The sequence below is a fragment of the Anas platyrhynchos genome, chromosome 1 (assembly GCF_047663525.1).
Source record: "Anas platyrhynchos isolate ZD024472 breed Pekin duck chromosome 1, IASCAAS_PekinDuck_T2T, whole genome shotgun sequence".
In the NCBI taxonomy this organism is placed as follows: Eukaryota; Metazoa; Chordata; class Aves; order Anseriformes; family Anatidae; genus Anas; species Anas platyrhynchos.
In genome coordinates, this window is record NC_092587.1 from 18358838 (window position 1) to 18381520 (window position 22683).

The following is a 22683-nucleotide window of genomic DNA, read 5'->3' on the forward strand; positions in this document are numbered from 1 at the left end:
GGATCATACACTGATGTTCTGATGTTTTGAAAGGGCTTGGGCTTCACTCAGTGATTTAGGTTGATAGCTCCAGTATTGCAAGAATGATCTTTTTCTTATAGTTTAATCTTTTTTAAAGAACCTGTTGGTATAAAATTTCCTACCTCTATTTGTGCCAGTATATGAGGTGTTGAGATGCTGTAGTTCCAAAGTAAAAGAATATACCTGATATAAATGAAAGTGAATACATCTTAACTCTCAATACCCTGAAACCTCCTGAATCCATATGTACATGTAGTTCTTTTTCAGACAGTCTTATAACATGAAGTAGAACCACAGTGCTGTATTATATGTCAATAAACTAACAGACAATATTGTAAACTTACTTTATGTACCAGCTTCAAAGCTAGGGAAAATTTTAAAGCTGTAAACATATATAAACCATTAAAATATACCAAATTAGGACCAGTCTACGTAACAGATGCAATAACAAATACAAGCTCTACAGCAGATTTTGCCATTCATAGCCTCATTCCTCTTCAAATTTGACTTCAACAGGGGTACATTAAGCTACATTGTTTTAAGATGAACTTTAATGAAACCCAACATTACTTGTTTATTTCTTCCTTAATACGAGATCACAGTACCTGTGATGAAAGCTGTTTGCAAATTGAGTCAGAGGCCTAAATTCTAAATTTTTTGTTGATACTTCATAGGCAACGATAGACTCTCATCAGCTCTGTTTGCAAATATTCAACTTTCACAGCTAGGAAATTAGCTTTTTCCTGTGACCACAGGTGTCTTGGTCACACACTTGTGTTCCTCTTGTGCCTTTTGTGCTTCACAGATTTCAATCACAGACTTTGATGCATCTTCTCTAGAGCAGATCATCTCTAGCTGCAAGTTCCCCCACTGAAGAACAAACAGAACAGCTAAAGATATGTCCTGTGCATGTCTGTATCATTTCATCATCTTGCCTTTCAGCCATTCACCATATTTTAACTTGTCATAAAGAATAGCTCTGGGTGATCTTTTATCAAAATACACAGCAGATGCTCAAAGCTGTTGTAGGTGACTTGAGCACTATACAGTGGGAAATAATGCTTTAAGGCTTCACTGTCTTGGACTGAAACCTGTCATTTTATGTCAGGAAGTGCATGAAAAAAAGAGAATTTGGCATTAACTGAGACATAGCAATAAATAATTCAAGTTTCTTAGCTGTGCAATAGAACGGAAAGCACCACTGTAAAATGCATGTTTATTTTTTGTCTTGAATTTAATCCTCTTTTGGAGAAGATTATTTAATCTCCTTAAAAACTTCATTGCTGTATACTCCATGTGACTTCCTCATCAGTCTCAGAGACAGAGGTGACCATAGTAACAGAATTTATTGTCAGAGACCAGTGTTTTACATTAAATATTTGATGCTGGCCTTGACAAGTTTTGTTCCAGATTGTGCCTGGAACAGGACTTCTTTTCTCTTATTTTGATAATTAGACTAAGCTTCTAAGCAAATGTAATCAAAATAGTAATGTAATCAAAATACTGACTAGTCAGCAAGTTCTGAAAAGACGTAATACAGAAAAAAAAAAAAAAGGTAATACATTATTTATCTGTTCAGGATTTGCAAGTTATTGCTGGAATAACTTGCAGTCGTTTGGTTAGGTATGCGGCCTCTGAAAGTTGAGTCTTCTCACATGACGACTTTTCTCTTTAAGTGCAGAACTCAACAATGTTCTCAGCACATGGCACCTGTAAAAGAGTACCAGTCAGGAATTTTTACCCACATAACAATAAAGGGGGATTGTTCTTCAGAATTCAGGTCCTCACCATTTCGTGCATTACCATTCCCCTGTATGACAATGATTTCACTTAATGCAACTGAGTTGATGAAGACAGCAGATGGCCTAATCAGTATAGATCATACCAGATCATACTAGTTATGGTAAAATTTGAAATGCATCTTACCTCCTTAGCCCATTATTCCTTGAGTTTTGCATTCCAATGACTTGTTTAATGAAAAGTTCATATCAGATTTTTACTGCTTATCTTCTGACCTGCCTATCCAATAGGAAAGGTAAATTCACCAGATAAGTAAACTTCTTTCACCAGATAAGTAAACTTCTCATGTACACTTAAGCAATTTTGTAGTGATCAAGCTCATAACACAGGAGTGTTATGTGCCTGTCAAATTTAATGTCAACATTAAAAAGTGGTTGCGTATCCCAGTGGAATTGATTCAGTTAATGCATAAGAAATCTGTATTATTTTGTCTTCATGCAGGTGGCTAGAGGCACGTTTCTAAGTTCCCACAACCAATACATGGCATCGAGTTAATACAGTCAGTGGTGTATATCAAATGACTCATCTTCCGCTAAAGTAGACTTCTAGAACACTGTTCATTGGATAAACATTGTCATCTGATGCAGTTATGATATCAGAACATGCCTTGCTTAGCTGCCTATTGTCGCCCAAGGTGGGAATGTGTCTACCATTTGTCCTGTGTTATACCTGCCATGCAAATATCTCAGATACTCTAGGGATCTCAAGCAATACTAGATGTAGGTATCTAAACCTGCACCCTTTTGGTCTGTCAGCTGGGGATAATGTGGAACGCAGTATAACATCTCAAATTATCCTTAACATAGATCTTCAAGCACCTAAATCAGTCCTGTCATTTTCCAAGACTAACTCAATTCTTTAGTTTTACAGGGGGTTTACAAGTTCCAGTGGTAGCACATGTATTTGATTTAACATGGCTCTTCAAGCTGTCCTTTTCTTCAGTGGCAGGTGAACACTGAGTAATCTATCATCTATATAATCTAGTAATATAGAGAAAATAAGCTATGTTCTTATATCTGTGGAAGGAGTACTGAGACCAATACTTTAATTTCACTGTTTGGATCATGTCATTGTAAGTATTCATACCAGCCTTTGCTGGTTGTATGTAAGAGAAGTAATATTCAGGCTGAAAGCATGCCAAGGGTTCATTTTCCAGTGACAGCATTAGTATCACAGGATATCACTTCCAGATACTTGGTGTAAAAAGGAGAGGGACACAAAGAATGAATGCCCTTTGGATGCAGACCAAAAAAAACAGCAATCTCTTTATGCTTCTCATAATCTGCTGAGAAAATGGAATAGACTCATCAACGTAAGTCAAAACAACATCCATTTATCAAAAATTCCAGACCATCTTGTTGGACTTGTCTCACTAATACACACTGTATTTTTATGTGTCGCACTCTAAGTTCTCCTCTTGTTTACTCATGTTTTTTCTTTGAAGCAAAAATGAAACTAAGGGTTTATCAATACGGAATTGGACTCCACTTCCAAAACCTACAGTTCTTTGAGAGATTTCAAGTTTGCTTCAGGGAGGTTTGAAGAAACTGAATCTTTAATAATCCCAGTGGCATTTTCTATTCTAACCCTTGGTACAACAGTTTTAGTGCCATATTCTCCTATCACTTTATTGCTGCTTTATCAGCTTCCTCAAACTTTACAAAATTACAAAAAAAAAAATATATATAAAATAAAAAATATAAAAGTATAAAAAATATATACTTTTCAGGCTAATCAAAACACAATAGCTGCTTTCTCAGCAGGAAAGTAATTAAATCATCTCATTTCTTGTCAGATGTTGATACTTAGAGGTTTCTCTCTCTCTGTTGTCTCACACATATTTTCCATATATTTCCAGGTTTGATTAAATTCAGTCTTGGGCCAGGTATCAGGAATGTATCCAGACCCTCAGTGCACAGAGAAGTGGGATTGAGGGGCAAATATGTAAAAATGCATTTAGACATTGCATGTGTACAGAGAAGCTAGGAAAAAAAAAAAAAAAAAGAAAAATACATCCATTTGTGAGTGTTACCCCTTACTTAATTTAATAACCAAAAAAGCAGGTAGAATGAGATGTTTGGCTTTAGTACTGCTTATCTAACATATTGAGAATAAAATATTTACTATCCTGTCTCGAATTCTGTTTTTGCAGTCTAGAGAACCCGTATGTCCAGTATCTAAACAATCTTTTTTTTTTTTTTTTTTTTTAAAAAAAAGAAAGTACTGTAATCTGTTTGTAATGGTTATACTGATGTTTTTCATCCTTTTTGTTACCTCATAAAGTTAGGCTTTTCATATATTATGTTATTTTAAAAATCATGATAAAAGTTTTAGCATCGCTCTGTTTCATTTGTTTTATTCTTTGTTCATGTACATTGTTCAGGAAGAGATTCCAAGGCCTGAGGCATATCTTATTCATATTTTTGCTAGTCTTTAAGTGGATGAATATGTGCTTTGGTGAAAGCCGTATGTACCTAGATTTTTCCCTTTGTAGAAAAAATACTGAAATCACAAGTCTCCTTGATAAAAGCCACTACTTAAATGTGCATACTGTGGGCATTACAGCAGATCTACTGGCATTTGCTGTGAACTGAAATATTTCAATTAGTCTAATCTTCTGACTTTAGTAGGGTAGGAACAGTGCTACTGGATTGGTGCAGCCTTTCTGGGATAATCTTGCCAGAAAGGCAAAAAGATAGAAACTTACACATTCATCAGAAATTGTTCCTGCAGTAACTGAATATGAATTTTCTGTGTATTTTATCTTAATGGAAATATATTTATCCTGTTTTTTCATGTTTAGTGGAGCTGTACAGGAAAATAACTAAAACTAAATGAAATGAAATAAAATAAAATAAATAAAAATATAAAATAAAATAAAATAAAATAAAATAAAATAAAACCCAAAATAAAATAAAATAAAATAAAATAATAAAATAAAATAAACATCCTCTCTCTGTCTCTGAAATGAACCTCTACACAGTCATTACTGCAGATCTTTATATTTACAATATTTTTGTCTTCATGTGGTTCAACCAAATGTACCAGTTGCAGAGATACCATCAGGTCTCCTGCTATCTGGCAGTCTTAATGAGTATGTGTCTATTATTACATAGAAGAACTACTCCTTCCTCTATAGTATTTCAGTGGGTCACTGTCATTCTTGGTTGACCTATTAGAAAGACATAAAGTAGCAAATAAAAACAGCAAGAACTACACAAACAATGGCATCCAAACATTATTGCTCTTTAGCATGTCAATACACAGGGTATGCCACAGGAAATCTTTCCAAACACAAGCAGAACTGTCCTCTATCTTACTGAAACAGCAGAACAAATCCACTCAAGTCCTGGTCCTATATTTCTGAGCTAGTCAACTTATTCTCCTTTTTAGTCAACAGAGAGAAATAAGTACTTCATATGATGTGTCATCTGCTTACTTTATAGCTAAATGCATTATGCTCTACAAGTGTCTATTACTTTCTGATGAAGTACAATGGTTTAGTTTATAAATACATGAGTGTATTTATAATATATACATATATTTCTGGAAGCTGAAGACATTATATAAGCAAAGACTGAAACTGTTTGCTTTAGATGATATAAGACTGGATATGGTGGAAAAATACAAAATGCCAAAAGCCATAGGGAAATTGAATTGCATTCATTTTTACCTTTGATGGTACAAAACCTAAGGATATTCAGTGAAATTAAAAAGCAATGCATTTAAACCTTTGGAAAGGTTCTTTCCTCAGGATAGATTGGATTCACAGCAGTATTTAAAGACTATCTGTTTTACACCAGATATGCAGAGTTCCATGAAAGAAAATTAGTCGCTTGGAGAATCAAGCGTATGGAATAATATCTGCCAATGAATTATGTGATAAACATGAAATTATTTAACCACAAAAGTTATGGGGAACTTTTCTGCATATGTGCAACAAACCTGACTGACCTTTCTGCATATGTGCAGATCTTCCATATAGGATAAGTACAGTAAATTCAACAGCTCTGAACATTCTCGGTGAGAACTAGAGGTCTAGGCTTCTATAATTTACACTATGTGAACTAACATGGTATTAAAACAAAAAAATAAAAAAACAAACAAAAAAAGCAATAACAACAACAAAAAACAAACAACCTGCTTTGGCAGGTGGGTTGGACCCGATGATCTTTTGAGGTCCCTTCTAACCCCTTCAATTCTGTGATTCTTTGATTAGACCGGTCATTAGATTTAAATCTCATATAATATCTTATTGGATTTAAAAACTTTTGTATATGCTTTCATGAAAATCTCTTCCATAAGAAATTTTCAGTGCCAGAAGGAGAATAACATAACATCCTTAAAGGAGATGATGTCTTTTATTCTCTATTTTAGCTTTTTTTTTTTTTTTTTTTAAATGATCAAATATAGCTACATTATATCAAAATACTCTATCACAGATTGAACAGATTATAAATGAGAAGATGGATTTTATCGTGATCATATTTTCATTAAAACAAGACAAAGGCATTATGCAGCTGACTGATTTAGTTTCATTTAATGCATATTTATGCACATAAATGTTTATGTTTCTTGGAAAGCCACATATCCTAGATCATCAATACTTTTTGTTTGTTTGTTTGTTTTTCCTTAAGTAACTCTTCAATTACCACTTCCAGAGAAAGAACATTGGGGCTGTCATTCAGTGTATGAAGATTAACAGAGATTCTGTTATGTATCTCCTATCTTTTGGCAGCTCAGTGGAATAATTGCTTCCAATGTCATTGCTGTTGCAGCAGCTGTAATCTGCTTCTATTGTCTTCCTTCTCACCTAGTTATTTTGTCAACTTTCAGTGCTACCAGGGAGAACCATGCATCAGTCTTGCTGACTTGTCCCTCTTCAACAAAAGGAACTTTTTTGTAAAGATATTGGGTAGCCTGAAAATATGCTGGCTAAAGACAGGAACTTTGAAGTTATCATCCTTGTCACTAGTAACAGGAATAGCATTGCCAGAGTAATTAATGATAGGTACTCTGGAAAATCCTATGGCTTTATCACACTGTCCATTTTTTAATCACTTGTGCCAATCAGAGAGGGATTGCTGCTGTGAGAGGAACAGGAACTATTGCCTGAACAAGAACATATCTAGACTGTATTTACTTCAGCGAAGTAAATACATAGCAATTGATTCACGTTTGATCTTTTGCAAAGGTTAGCTTGAATTCCTAAATAGTAAGTTATACATAGCCAAAAACATGTTCATTTATTTCATCTTTTTAATTTATTTTTATTTATTTTTATTTGTTATTTATTTATTTTTAAGGGTATACTGACCCTACATTGTAGGAACCATTTGGTATTTGACCATTGAGATGACTGAAAAAGATCTGAATGACCTACATCTAGATCAAGATAGGAAGTCATCTGGGGGTGGGGAGAATGAGAGGCAGAGAAGCTATTTAGTGATGTTGGCTAGTTGCACTGGGGTCAGAAAGCTTTGCAGATTTATTAAATAGCTTGTTCTCTGCTGATGATTCTTGGGAGTTTTTGTTCAAAAATGTTGATTGTTATTCTTGTTAAAAGACAGCAGTGGTCTTGGATTTAAGCAGAAGAAAAGGCACAAAGTACAGACTGATCCACACACAATGACACAATGATTCTGATAATGCCATTACACATATAAAGTTTTCTACTAAAGGGGAAAACAAAACAACTACATCCACATTTCTTCCTTCCTTCCTTCCTTCCTTCCTTCCCTCCCTCCCTGTCTTGCTCTCTTTCTTTCCCTAACTTTTCAAAGAAAGCAGACCAAGCTGTATAATAATACTTCTTAAATTCCACCTTAAAATGCAACAGATTTGTAACAATGTAAATAATGTTAATAGGAACATATTGCAGTTTTATAGTTGGCCTCTTTATGACCCCAGTGGATAAAAAACAAACAAACAAACAAAACAAATTAATATTTTCAAAATGTCCTGGATGGTGGAATATTGAGGGTGTATTCTCAAATTCAGTGTCAGAATATGTGTTTAAAATGAGGTGATGTCACTACATTTCTTCTATTTCTTCCCTGCCTGTTTCCACCCACATCTTTTGCATTATGCTCTAATATTTTTCAAATGGAACAAATAATTTTTAAAAAATGAAACAGAAAGGAAAGTACAATGAATGAGATTAACACTGGCAGAAGAATAGATATGCATGACTGGTTGTTAGCAAGGTCTCTAAAATACAACCCACATATCTTCAGCATACTTATTTTAGTGTGATAAATTACATTATCTTTTCCTTTATTATATAGATATTTTTTTCTAATGTGTTAACATATAAGTATCCTAAAAAATAAAAATAAAATAAAAATTTACGTGTTGGCAGCTCATCAAACACAGACACTGTGGGATTTTGGACTCTCCGTATATGACAAGAGTGGAAGCTTAGAAAGATTCTCTGTCCCCTGACGTTTACAGAAGTTAATAGTTTTATTTTGAAAAGCTATTATTGCAGGTCATTCTCACATCCTATAGTAAAACATGAAGGTGTTAAGCATGTCTCTTAGAATTTTAAAGTTATTTTTATGATTGAGGATGTGGTTTGGGGAGAAACATATCTTCCAGTTCATCTTCCCATATACAATTTTAAATAAAATTTTGAGTGTGGAGAGGTCTTACACTTAAAGTCTACAATGTTTCTTCCTTATTCAAAACTAGAATTTGGTTTAGATTTTTCTGTCCCATCCTGAAAACTGGGGTGAACTAAAGGGAGAACTGTTTGAATGTGGATTAATTTCTCTAAAGGAATGGCACTTGGGTTTAAATCCAAATTAAATTCAGTGCTATGGAGGTGGTGAAGAGTCTACAGGGCAAGACGTACATGTATGAGGAGTGGCTGAATTCACTTGGATTGTTCAGCCCAGAGAAGAGGAGACTGATGGGAGGCCTCATGGCAGCCTGTAGCTCCCTCATGAGTGGAGCAGAGGGGCTGGCGCTGAGCTCTGCTCTTGGCACAGCAACAGGACCCGAGTGAACAGCATGGAACTGGAACTGGGTCAGGCTGGGTGTTAGGAAAAGGTTCTGCACCCAGAGGGTGGTCAGGCACTGGGACAGGCTCCCCAGGGCCATGGGTATGGCAGTGAGTCTACCAGAGTTCAAGTGTTTGGACAACACTTTTAGATGTGGTCTGATTTTCGAGTGGTCCTGTCTGGAGTCAGGAGTCAGACTTGATGATCCTTATGGGTTCCTTCCAACTCAGGATATTCTGTGATACATTGGTTCTAAATTAAATCTCAGGAGTTGTTCATGTGAAACTTTGTATCCAAATAGCAGAAAATGTGTGTGATGTCATCAGACTCTAGATCAAACCTGAAAAATAAATACTCTAAGTTTTGATTACAGTTACACACTGTATTGGAATGATATCAGAAAGCAGATTTGGATTCAAAGTCCTCATTTCTAGTAGCCTGTGATCAATATTCAGTTTTATTTAAATAAATGTAAAGATTTTTTCCTATAGGCTTTTGAAAATCTATACATTGAAACAAATTTCAGGAATAGAAGTAGAACTGCAGATTTTCTCCAGTACTCATTAATAATTATTAATTTTGTTTTCAGGGGCAACAGTCTAATAATTACTGGAGTAGCTGTAGATATAAAGACATAAGCCACAGGATATAATGATTTAAGATGTAACCAGAAATGTAGCCCCATTTAGAAGCTGTAGTATCACTTTTCAATTCCAACTAAGGCATTTTTGAAATTTTATATTCTTGCTACATAAATCATGTCTCAGAATGAATATTAAATGAAAACAGGTTTTGTTGTTGTTGTTTGTTTGTTTGCTTGCTTTTTTTTCCCTGAGGAAAACAAATGGAATTCCAGATTTCTGGAAAAAAAAAAAAAAAAAAAGAATAAAAAAGTGGCAACACCAAAACTTTTCAGTGTCAGTCTACAGTTTCTCAGTGTTTTTTTTTTTTTTTTTTTTTTTGTTGTTGTTGTTGTTTTTGTTTTTTTTTTTCTTCCTTTCTCTCGCTCTTTTTTTCTGTTTTCTTCTGAAAAGCTATGGGATGATTATTCTATTACTAACTGGTCAGCTACTCTAATAGTGTGTTACAGGAATACATGGAGCTAGTTACACCAAGAAAAACGACTGCCTTAAAAACTTGTAAGGAAGGTTAACTGTAATTATACCTAGGAAATTCAGTCAGGAAGTCTATTTATGAAAGTTCCTAAATATTAGCCCAAAGGCAAGAATAGACTTGGAAATCATCACAGGTAAATTCATCCATCAGATGTGATAACTTACAAGCTACTCTGAGGTACTGCCTTACTGGATATATTGCTTGAAAATGAATTGAATGTGGATTTTGCCTCCTTTACCCTTACTATTTAATGAAATGTTAAAACAGCTGTTGGATCTCATCTCACACGAATAAGAAACTCCTACTCCCTCACCCAGCAAAGATTTTCCAGTCACTGAGATTGTTGAAGACCAAAGATGCCAAATATTAAATGCCAATATTTGTTTACAAATCAATGTTTGTCTTTAATAAAAGATGCTTGTGCTAGCAGGCAAAACCTTATATTCATGAACATAAATAGATTTTATTAAGTAGATATATTGTTAAATTACATCTTTAATGAAACTCCAAGCACCAATGCCAGTTCTGGGAGGGCACTTTTCATATGCTTCATGCATCAGAGCTGGCTGCTAAAGCTATTGCTTCTTGTTCGCTAGTCTACTGTGACACTGACAAGTGAATGACTCAAGCAACAATACCAAGAAGAAATAAGAACAACATTGAAGACATAAGGATGATAAATGTTCCTCATTGTTGTTCGAAATAACCTTTTAGTTCAGAGGAAGATGAACCTGAGTGCTTCTTTCCCACTACACATGCAAATAATCAGTGATCAATTAATGAATGGTGGTATTTTCCACAGCTGTGAGATTGTGATTACAAAAGGGATCGAAACATAGAATTGACTGAGGGAGAACCACCTTGCTAACTTGACAGGGTCATAAGAACACCAAGGAAGTCATTTATTATTGCTATTCATTAAAGAAAGGTTATAGTCATCTTTCTAATTACTTTTCTTACTTAGGACTGCTAACTTTTTCACAGATTGCTTGTCACTTGTACTGACCTCTGTATAAAATCAATACATATTTGCATTTTTTTGGTGCTCATTATGGTGAAACATGACACAGCCTGAAAATAAAATGTCTTTCTTTATAGCAGCAGGCAAGGCTTTGAAAATGCTGAAGACAAAGGTTTAGACTCTCTCTTTTATTGTTTCATTACTCCTTTCATATATTCTCACAACATTCATGTATTGTGGCTGTTTATGCTTGCCATGAAGTTGTTATAAGATGCTTCAGGAAAACCAGACCAATATAACATGCAAGTCATTCCAAGAACTAAGATATTGTCTCCATTATTTTATTTCTTTCTTAAAATGTCAAATAAATAAGAATCATTGAGAATTAATTAAAAACAAATGCTTCTATACTTTTTCCTTTACTGTTGTGTTGAAAAATCCAACTAACCTAAGTTCTTTTTTAAACAAAAAATGTGCTGACACTGTGAAATTTGGAGTTAAATTTGGATTTAGATTTTAATGTCTTAAACATCAGGTATGTTTAGATCTAAGTTCTCTAGTAGCAAACTACATTTATTCAGAGAATTACGACTGGAGTTCAGCCTTTTTTTTTTTTTTTTTTTTTTTTGCTTGCATCCTAACTTTTGACCAAACTCAGTCTTTTCTCATATAACACAAAATCACATTTCCAACCATTCCAAGTTCTATCATCCTAAAAGCCTCAAAGACAGACATCATCTCTATCAGGAGCTGAGATGCTTAGGGATCTTATTCTAAATGGTAGTATTGGCTGTAACTCGCTCTAATAATAGAAACATTTAACACAAGGTAAAACACCATCTTAAGTTGTACATAAAAGGAAAAAAGAGAATGTTAAATCCTAAATATCTCAAAGTGATCCACGGATTATTATATACTTTTTTTTTTTTTTTTTTTTTTCAAGGGGATGACATTTAACAACAGTTAAATTATTTGAAACGGTATAAATGGAGAAAGTATCTTCATTGTACTTTTCCTTTCCATACCCATTTTAAATATATGTTTCAAGTGAACCTTTAAAGTAGGGTAGTTACTCAAGCAATTCACATGATTAAGAGAACATACAAGGGGGGAAATCACAATGGTTTGAAAGGGAAAAAGGTGGTGTCTTTGATTTTTGATTTTGAGATGAAGACTGACAGATGAAACAGCCCTCTCTCTCTCTCTCTATTTTATTATTATTATTTGAAAATATGGTTCTGCATAGCTACATGAATTTGAAAACCACTGGATAGGTACGTATACACATTGTAAACAGGTATTTGATTTAGTAGGAAAGAAGGCTAATTACATACTAGGATGTATTAGTAGGCCAATAAATCATGGCCAATAAATTGATTAAGCTGATTATCCCCTTTCATTCAGTGATTATACCATTTCATTCAGGTATCTAGAGTAGTGAATCCAGTTTTGGTCCTCCAATACATGACAGACTGATAGACTAGAGCACGTGTAGGGCAGTACACATTGGTGAGGGGTTTGGAATAGTTTCTTTATGAGGAGAGGCTGAGCAAGCTGGGTTTATTCACCCTGAAGCAAGGACATTAAGAAGACCAAACAGTACCCTCCCTACACCTACAAGTAAACAGAAAAGATGTAGCCAGGCCCTGCATAGTGTTACAAAATGGATGAATAGAAGGAAAAAGGGCATAAATTGAAACAAGAAATGTTCTCACTGGACATAAGGAGAAACCTTTTTCCCATGAGGTCAATCAGGCAATGATACAGGCTGACTTGAGCAGTTATGCCACCTTTCTCCACTCTTGGAAGCAGGTAAAGCCCTGAGCAATCATGTCTAACCCCACAGCTGATTGTGCTTTCAGCATGTGTTTGGACAGGGGATCTCCTGAAATCCTTTCCAACATGAATTATTATTTTGTCTTTGGGAATAGCATAAAGAACATGGAAGACATGCAAGACATTTAAAATAAGCCTAGACGTAATGATGAAAAACCCTTTTATATGCAATTATGGAGAAAAAAAATCAGTTGTTTCAGTTGTTTCTATTTTTTGTTGTTGTTGTTTTGTTTTGTTTGTTTGTTTTGTGGGGGGCCAGATTTAAAGTGTATATGTTATTACCAACATCTACATGTATATGGAATTTGTTGTGTTCTGGTTTTGGTTTCAAAGGAGTTACTTTTTTTTTCTCTTACTGACTAAAGTTTATCATTTTGATAAATCGGTTAATGCAGCTGTTCCTGAGGGATCTTGTTTCTGCTTTCAGATATACTGGTGATGAATATGAAGTAACTCAACTCAGTGTAATACTTGAGGAAGATGTTATCTGAAAATCTTGGAAGTTAATAGGTATACTCTAGATAGTGACCAGATTAGATAAGAGCAAAATATGATCTTTAGACTTTAGCACAGTCTATGACAAAAAGGATTTGTGCTAGATAATAGAAAGTCAAGAAGGCTTTTTCTTCTTATTCATTGTAAATCATTGAGGAAAGTTGATGAGTGAAGTACAGATCTTTCTCTAGGTACTTTTTTTTTTTTTTTTTTTTTTCCTCCATGGCAAGAACAGCAAATGCAGCTTTTATTATTTTTTTTTCCCAATATGTTAAAATTGTCATAGTTCTAATGATCTGTATTCATCATATTGCCTCAAACTACTCATAGCTATAATTCATCATATTTCTAATTTTACAGAGGCACAGATGGCTGTCCACTCTAGTGGTCCCAACGTTACTGAATTAAGCATGGAATAAAATGATTGATTAAAAATTGTAATCAAACATTACTGCTTGTAATTGTGATTAATTTGAGTTTACTATTTCTGACAATAATTACTTTTCTTCTCTCTCAACAGAGGGAATGGAAAGTAAGTGGATTATAGCCTTAAAAAATCAAGGAAGACTTTAGGGCCAAATAAAGAATTGATATTAATTGTTAAAAGAGAAAACTTCTGCTAGTACTGTACTTTCAGGATAGTTTAGCTTTAGCTGGTCTTGTTATCCTTTTGAGAACTGTATGGCTGTTTTTTCAAGGCTAGCACTTGTTCCCTGTGGGAAAGTGACAGCTAATAATTTACTTGTATATTATCCTTTGTACTGTTTTTAAATCATTTTGCATGTTTACATTTTCAGTAGTGCCTAGTAACAAGATGTTTTAGGACCTTTGTGTATATATTCGATTCATATTACCTAAGACAATGAAAAATTAATGGACTGATTTCTATTACTGTTTTAAGAATTCAACAGAAGCACAGTTAATGTGTTCATTTGGCTTTGGATCAAGCCTGTAATTCTCACTTATAGGATCCTCATGGTGTGGTGGTTCCACTTGAGTGGGCAGCCGAGCTCCACCACAACCGCTCTCTCACTCCCCCTCCTCAAAGAGGAACGGGGAGAAAATACAATGAAAAGGGCTCAAAGTTGAGATAAGGACAAGGAGATCACGCAGTAGTTATTGTTAAGTGGCAAAACAGACTTGGCATTGGGAGACAAAGATTTATTGCTTATCACTAACAATCTAGAGAAGTGAGAAACAAAGGAAAGAAACCAAAAGCACCTTATCCCCCCATCCACCCTCTTCCACCTCCTCCCCTCGAGCGGCGCAGGGGAACGGGGGAATGGGGGTTATGGTCAGTCTATAGTGCTTCTTCTCTGCCGCTCCTTCTCGGTCACTCTCGTTCCCTGTGCTGTTGGGTCCCACCCACAGGATGCAGTCCTTGATGAACTGATCCGGCGTGGGCTTCCCACAGGCAGCAGCTCTTCCAGAACTGCTCCAGATATGGGTCTGTACCATGGGGTCCATCCCTCAGGAGCAAACTGCTCCAACCTGGCTCCCCTACGGGCAGCAGCTCCTGCCAGGTCACCTGCTCCTGCATGGTCTCCTCTCCACGGGCTACAGCTCCGGCCCAGAATCTGCTCTGGCAGGGGTCTTCCACAGGCGGCAGCCTCCGTTGGTACAGGGCCACCTGCTCCACCGCGGTCTCCTCCACAGGCTGCAGCGTGGAACCCTGCTTCACCGTGGTACTCCATGGGCTGCAGGGGGACATCCTGCTTCACCACAGACCACAGGGGACTTCTGCTCCAGCACCTGGAGCACCTCTCACCCTCCTTCTTCATTGACCTTGGCACCTGCAAGGCTGTTCCTCACTCCTCTCACTCTCCCAGCTGCTGTGTGGTGCAGCGTTTTTTTCCCTGTCTTAAATATGCTCTCACAGAGGCGCAAAACAACTTCGCTTATTGGCTCGCCTCTGGTCAGCAGTGGGGCCCTTACCAAACATGGGGCAGCTTCTGGATCCTTCTCACAGAAACCACCCCTATGGCCCCCTGCTACCAAAGCCTTGCCACGTAAACCCACTACACATGGTCAAACAGAAACCAAGCCTGTATTGTGATATAATCCAGGATTTCTGTATGTCTTTCTTTTCTTTGGGCAAGCATGTGAAAATTTACGTTTAAACTGACACTATATCTTCTATTTCTTACATTGGTTGTTACACCAAAAAACAACCAAAAAAAAAAAAAAAACAACTTCATCATTGTGTTTGGTTTCCAAAAGTAAAAAGAATGTTTGAACTATTAAACTGTTTTAAAACAAACAAACAAAAAAACACAAACACAAAAAATCCTGAAAGACATATACTTGAAGTAGTGAAGGTACCGGTAGAAAGGTTTTGGAAAATGAAAGTAGGTGGGTATTCCTAAATGGCTTATTAAGATAAGGCTGCGACAACAATAACATATTCCCCTGGCCTTAAAGGCCAGGGCTTTCTATGATTTTTAAACTAAAATAAAAGAGATCTAGAGTATAGGGTGCAGCCTGGATTTGGAGGACATGGATATCTTTTGTCTGCAACATACATGAACATTCCTGGTATATTTTGAACAACAAAAACGTTTGTTTCATACAAAAATTATCTTGGTGAATGAATACTGGAAAATTACAATGTGGAAACTGTGTGGCAACATAAGCCAATTTGTCAAGCCATAACATACTCAGAATAATTTGTTCATCGAGTTCAGTAGATAAAATCACCTAATGATATATGAGAAAAAAAATCTAGCAAATTAGGACTGAGATCTGAGAGCTAAGCCTAAGAATGATGACACAGTTGCAACCCTCATAATATCACATCTCCTTCATGTAAACTATATGCATTTTCTTGGTGATAATACAATTTACAAACAGGGAATACAAAATTTAGAGCAGAAACACCAGAAAAGTTCTGCACCTAATTTCTAGAATGCATAGATTTCTAAATCTATGAAATCTAGAAAGCTCAGATTTCTAATTATGATTTATTTCTCCTGGAGAAATTAGACACGTATGAAAAAGATACGAAAGGGAAAAAATAATATTGAATTAATGCTCAGATTTTTAATACTGTTTGAACAGTAAATACTATTTAAAAAAGGGAGTTAACTCCAAAACATTTGTAGAAGCAAGTGGAAATCCACTGACTTCAAGGTTGGTCTGTCCCTTTCCTCTTTACCTTTTATTGTGTGCTTATTCTAAATTCACCTGTGCCATTATGTGCCTTTCTGTGATTTTGTTCCCTGTGTTTCTCTTTCTCTTCCCTTAGTTTCATTTATTTAATTTTATTCCCCTCCCCTCCCCCCAGGTATGATGCAACTTCCTAAAAAATATTGTTCATTTTTGTATCACCAATAAACATTTTCATCCTTCATCTTTTCTTCTGCCACAAGATCTGGTCTTCCAATCAGCTGTAGGATGCAGGTGGTGAAAACACAAGGGATGAAGCTAAACATAACACCTGGGCACAGACAGTACACAGAAAAGACTTGCTGCTTCACAGCACCTCGTGCTGTCTCTGGTAGCCAGATCTCTTGGAGGCCAAGGCAGAATTTAGAGCTGCTTCTTGCCTCCTATGTGTAAAATCTTTACAACCAGCCTCTGTGGTCTTGTTACGTCTGATTCTCCAAAGATGAAATAGTCAAGTACAGTTCTTTAGGTACAAGCAAGCTTTGATTTTCTTTTACATTACTGATAGTTACTTCCTCCTTATCCTTTCATAGCATTGTACTTGTTGCCCATTTGATGCTCCAGTTTCCTTTTATCTGGGCTGCTATGCTTAGCCAACGGATTCATGGTATAGTAACAAATTATATTATAGAATAACTCATTGAGTAAATTTGTTAAAACTGGTGGAACTTTTCCTTCAAGTTAATGTTAAAAACAAGCAAGCAAACTTTATTTTCTGTTTAACAAGGTCTTCTGTATGCCTGCATTTAAGCTTGTATTAACTATGAGTTTAACTTCAGGTGACACACATTTCTAAGACATAATTATACCGTTAAATTCATCCTAGAAGGATGGATGGGAGGATGTGATGTTGTATGGGGTTTACATGGCAAGGTTTTTGTAGCAGGGGGCTGCAGGGGTGGCCTCTGGGAGAAGAGCCCAGAAGCTGCCCCATGTCAGATCAGAGCCAGCTCCAGGCAGCTCCAAAAGGGACCTGCTGCTGGCTAGAGCAGAGTCAATAAATAATGTTGTTTTTACCTCTGTGAGAGCACATTTAAGAAGGGGGGTGGGGGTGGAACTGCTGCACAACAGCAGCCAAGAATGAGTGAGAAACAGCTCCACAGACTCCAAGGTCAGTGCAGAAGGTACTCCATGCACACAGCAGAAGTTCCCCTATGGCCTGTGGAGAGGCCCCTGGTGGAGCAGGCTGTCCCCCTGCAGCCCATGGGTCCCACATGGAGCAGATCTCCATGCTGCAGCTGTGGAGGAGCCCCTGGTGGCACAGGTGGATGTGGCCTGGAGGAGGCTGCAGCCCATGGAGAGAGCGCCCCAGCAGGAGCAGGCCCCAGTCTGGAGCTGCAGCCTGTGGAGAGGAGCCCACGCAGGAGCAGGGACTCTGGGTGGAGCTGCTGCCCGTGGGGGACCCATGCTAGAGTAGTTTGCTCCTGAGGGATGGACCCCATTGTACAGAGCCATGTTGGAACAGTTCTTGAAGAGCTGCTGCCTGCAGGAAGCCCATGCAGGATCAGTCCTGGAATGATGGCAGCCCATGGGAATGGCCCCATGTTGGAACAGAGGTGGAGAGTGACTGTGACAGAGCAGCAGATGTGTAGTTTGAGACTGATCGCAGCCTCCATTTCCTGTCCTTCTGTGCCACCTAGGGGGAGGATATAGAAGAGGGTGGATATGTGTGTGTGTGTGGGGGGGGGGGGGGGGGGAGGGGGGTTTGTTTCGCTTTTAGTTGCTCACTGCTTTGTTCTGTTAGTAAATTATTTTGATCTCCTTATGCTGAGCCTGTTTTGCCCATGACAATAATTGGTGTGTGATCTCCCTGTCCTTATCTCAACCCTTGAGCCCTTTTCATTCTATATTCTCCCTTTCCCTTTGAGGAGGGGCAGTGAGATAGCTATTGTGGTGGAGCTTGGCTGCCCAGCTGAGTAAAACCACAACAGATGTAAAGAGGAAGTCTGGGTGGTAAAACTTCTGTGACTATGTGCAACTTTCCCAAAAAGATGATCAGCCTTTGTATATTTACAGCTGGTATGTGCTGTATTACGTGGTGTTGCAAGCTGTTATCAAAGAGAGATGGCTAATTGGCTATTTGATTAATAGCTCTCCACCAGTCTACATCTGTAGTGAGATTTAGCCTACTGTTCTTAAAACTGGCTAAGGCACACCTTACCATAAGGTATCTGCACAGCTATATGGAGTTGAGAAATCATTAGAGTGAAAAATATGATTGAGCAACGGGTCTCAGGTATATGTGGACACCAGAGGGTCTTTTCCCAGTGGTACAATGCCTATTTTCTCATTTTAAAGAAAGCATTTCAATTTTCTCTCCTTGTAAAAAGAAAAAATGCATAATAGAAAAAACAACACCCTCACCTCCAAAATTACCTGTCTAGTAAAGAAGATAACAGGAAATGTGTTGTACAGCTAAACTAGCCAGGATGAAGGAGGGAAGGGCAATTATATGGAGCTTGTAACCCTAGAAGCTATGGAGTTAATAGTAAAGTATTTCATAATAATGAATTTGCTTATGGCCCTGCCTTCCTAAACAGAGACAAGTGTACTTGCTGTCTATGCATGGCAATGTCCAGGTTGCAGTTAGTGCTTTAACAAGCTGGCATAGGAAGGGTGTTCCTTGCCAAATATGTCAGCTGCTTTACTGTGCACATGCAAATTACAACAGCAAAGATAGTCAGGAAAAAAAGCAGATCATCCAAATAGAGATGCAATATTTCTCTATCTGGTGATTTGGTATGTCTTCAAATTATACTGCAGATAAAATTTAGTAAATCTTATATCCCTGATAGTAATTCATATCGAAGTGAAAACTTCTTCAGAACACCTTTTTCTGTCACTAACCTTTTCCAGTGACTGGTGTGGTCTTTTTGAGTATTTAACAAGATTGCTGCAACTTTAGAAAAACATCGCTTAAATTCCTTAATCCCTATTCTCACTGGAAGATTTTTTATTCTAATATTTTAAACTAAGTTTTACCTAACGCAGAATTCTGTCTTCTTTGAAAGGTATTTACATGTATATATACACTGAGACATTCACGTGCATACACTCACAACTACTGATCAAGGCAAACTAATTGGTATCATAAGCTGTTGGAAGTATTTTACATGCACATGACTGAAAGTACCTGTGAGATATTTTGTATGTTAAAAACCTGCCAAATCTATCCTATTTCCAGTAATATGGCTTAATTCAATGTGTGCATAAGTATTTCCAACATTGTTTAACTTCCATAGCTGTTCCATTTTTTTTTTTCCAGTTAAGCACCCCAAGGAGTCAATACTTTTTACTTTCTCTTCATGAGAAATTAGGTGCTTTGTCAATACAATACAAGCAAAGAAACAGCTTAATATATGCATATGGGTATATATATACACAGGTAAAAAAAAAAAACAAAAAGTTGTTTTCTTCATGGCTTTTTGGTTATATATTAAATCAAACAAATTGTCAGAATTACATACTTCCCAGAGCAAGTTGAGAATTCAGTTAAAAAAAAATCTATAGTTTTATGCCTCAAATATTTTCATAGAGAGAATGTAAGCACATGATTTACTGGTAAATGTGGTTTCAGTCTATAAGCCTTTCAAGTTTTCACAACAGAATTAGTTTCTTGTTAGAAAAACAAGTTACAGATCATTTAATTGTAGAAAAACTTGTTTGTTTTGTTAGGACTACACTATATTTACTATTATCTTTTGAATATTATAAACACTGGGAATAACTTTTTTTCAAAGTATGAATAGTAACAGCAGATATGACTTTTAGTCAACACAGTGACATTGGGATCAAGTCCATATCTAAGCAGAATTTGATGTTAAAAATGCAGTTCATTTCTGCTATTTTAAAAACAAAACAGTCCAAATTATTATATCAGTAGCTATGGAGCTTTAATATTATATCAGTAGTTGTACAGCAATTCCTATACTAGCCAACTAAATTTACCATTAATATTAAAAAATATTTCGACCTTGAGGATTAAACCATGTATTTCAATTGATAAATTGAAAGACCTATGTCTTCAGAATAAAGTCTGAAAAAAGATCCAAATGTCAGAAAATGTCAAAGAATGCCAACATGCAAAATTTTTAAAAGGCGATCACAATATGAGTGAAATAATAGCATACAAAACTTTCACTTGTTTAGTTGAAAGATGGTGACAGAACTGTGAATCTATTATGAAAAAATTCAATATAGCCTGGAATCCACTACAATCTTGTGTTACCCACAGTGGTACACAAAGTAGGGGCATGTAAATCACATCAGTTTTCCATCCATATAATCTACCCCAAAACAGAAAAAAATTTAGAGATGAAAAGGAATAGTGTCTTTCAGAGCAGTACCTCCAAAGGAATCAAATTTATCAAGGCTTTTCTTATACAACTCTACTGACAGCAGCACAGTTTATGATCTTTTTTCCCCAAAACTTTTGCAGTATCATCCAGAATGGGTCAGCTACCTAAGTATTGCTTAGTCACTAGGAGAAAGTGTACTATTAATATGCCAACATATTAAAAATGTCTAAATTACAGATGGCAGAACTGAAAAGACTGAGTCATATGAATGACCTTTTCTCAACATCGTTGGATAAGATGTTTGTTTTGCTTAAGGACATTTTAATATTGCTCATTAATACCAATGTTACTGTGTTCAAAAGGTGAACGTGCCAGCATGCATCTGATGAGATGAAAAATCATATACCTCTCAGCATCAAGACAACAAAAGTAAGATCCTCCAGTTGTGTCACTGTAATTTCCATTTATTTACAAAAAATCATCACTAAAATTTCAGTTTGGACCAAATAAAGTCCTGTTGGAATCCAAGGGGGTTAATTATAACCATATTATATTAATGTTAAAGGACTTCTGATTGCTTTTTAAAAAAATCCAAAAGGTACAGAAACACAGCTTAAATAAAATCCAAACTTTTGCAATAAATTTTAGTTTTCTCTGTTTCTCCCCTTGCTTGAATTATCTTTGTTGTTTTACTGTTTAGAACAAAGGGGAGATGGGGAAAACAAACAAAACTAAAACAAGATGAAATGAGGGGCTGACAATATATATCTACAGTGGTGGTAAAAGTGTTACCACTTTTCAATAACTAAATCAGTCCACTGGACATTTCAGCTAGCCTCAGATACATGGAGATCATGAAAAACATGAGAAATAACCATAGACTAAGTAGTTTATTTAAAAATCTCATTCAAAATTAATTCTGAGTGGTTGATATCACATAATGTAACTCTACGGAGGAGGGCCTCACCTTCAAATATACTTTTTGGAAAAAAAAAAAAAAAGGACAAAACCAGAAATGTATTCCTTGACCATTTCAGCTGTGAAATGGAACTCTAAAGATGTGGTCTGACCAGTGTTTTTCAGATCAGAAAAATAAGGTGTCAAAGCAATACTCTAACACTGGTAACATTGTGTGTGGCTTGATACTAGAGATTAGTAATTTGTATGAGAAATGGATTCCTCTTTATGGACTAACTCATTTGATGACCTTCCTCAACTTTTCTCTAAGTCAGTGTATGTTTAGGGCATAGTTGAAACATCTTATAAAATAAACATCCAACAATCTTAATTCATAGCACAATTACTGGATATTACACAGCCTGATCTGTCACATGATTTACCTCAATCATTTACAAACATCTTCACAACATTCCCTGTAAAATCTTTTTCTTTGACTTCTACCTTCTGACAAAGCTATTTCCTGTGTGCATTGATGCTGATGAATTGCTATTTGAACAGCTAGGTTTTGAAAGTATCAGTTAAAATCTCACCTTTTGTTATGATAAAAAAATAAAAAAACAGTTTAGAGGATTTAACATTTGCATTTATTCTAAGAAAGTCAAAGACATTGGTGGCTTTTGTTGCAAGTACTAACCTAGAGGATGCATAAAAGCTGTGATAGTAAAACATCTTTTTTCAAATGAGATTTTCAAGTTTAAATGGTCCAAGAAAGATTTTCTGATCCTTTAAAATAACTGGTTATTGTAACATATCTTACTCTTTCTCTGTTTTGATTCCAAGTACAGCTCCCTCTTGTATTTAATGTTTGGCTTTATTTTTATCATTTTTTCCAATGACTACCTATAGTTTCAGCTTGAGATTCAAACTTTTAGTTTCTTTGATTCTGACCTATATGTTGTATGCAAAAATTACAGAAAATAGTTGCAAATAATATTTTTACTGATGTGAACTCTGCTAAAGTATTAGAATATAATTGATTCTCACTACTTTCTTTACATGAAAATAACCTTATTGGATTCACTACTTT

At 36.0% G+C, this 22683-nt stretch overlaps 1 long non-coding RNA gene across 1 annotated transcript in view; it reads right to left on the reverse strand.

The window, feature by feature from the left end:
* Positions 1-1311: 1311 nt before the first annotated feature.
* LOC140001416 (uncharacterized) overlaps positions 1312-22683 on the reverse strand; it is a 28986-nt gene continuing 7614 nt past the window's right edge. Inside the window, exon 3 of the long non-coding RNA XR_011806634.1 lies at positions 1312-1731. This is a non-coding gene — a long non-coding RNA (uncharacterized lncRNA). The remainder of the gene's footprint in view (positions 1732-22683) is intronic.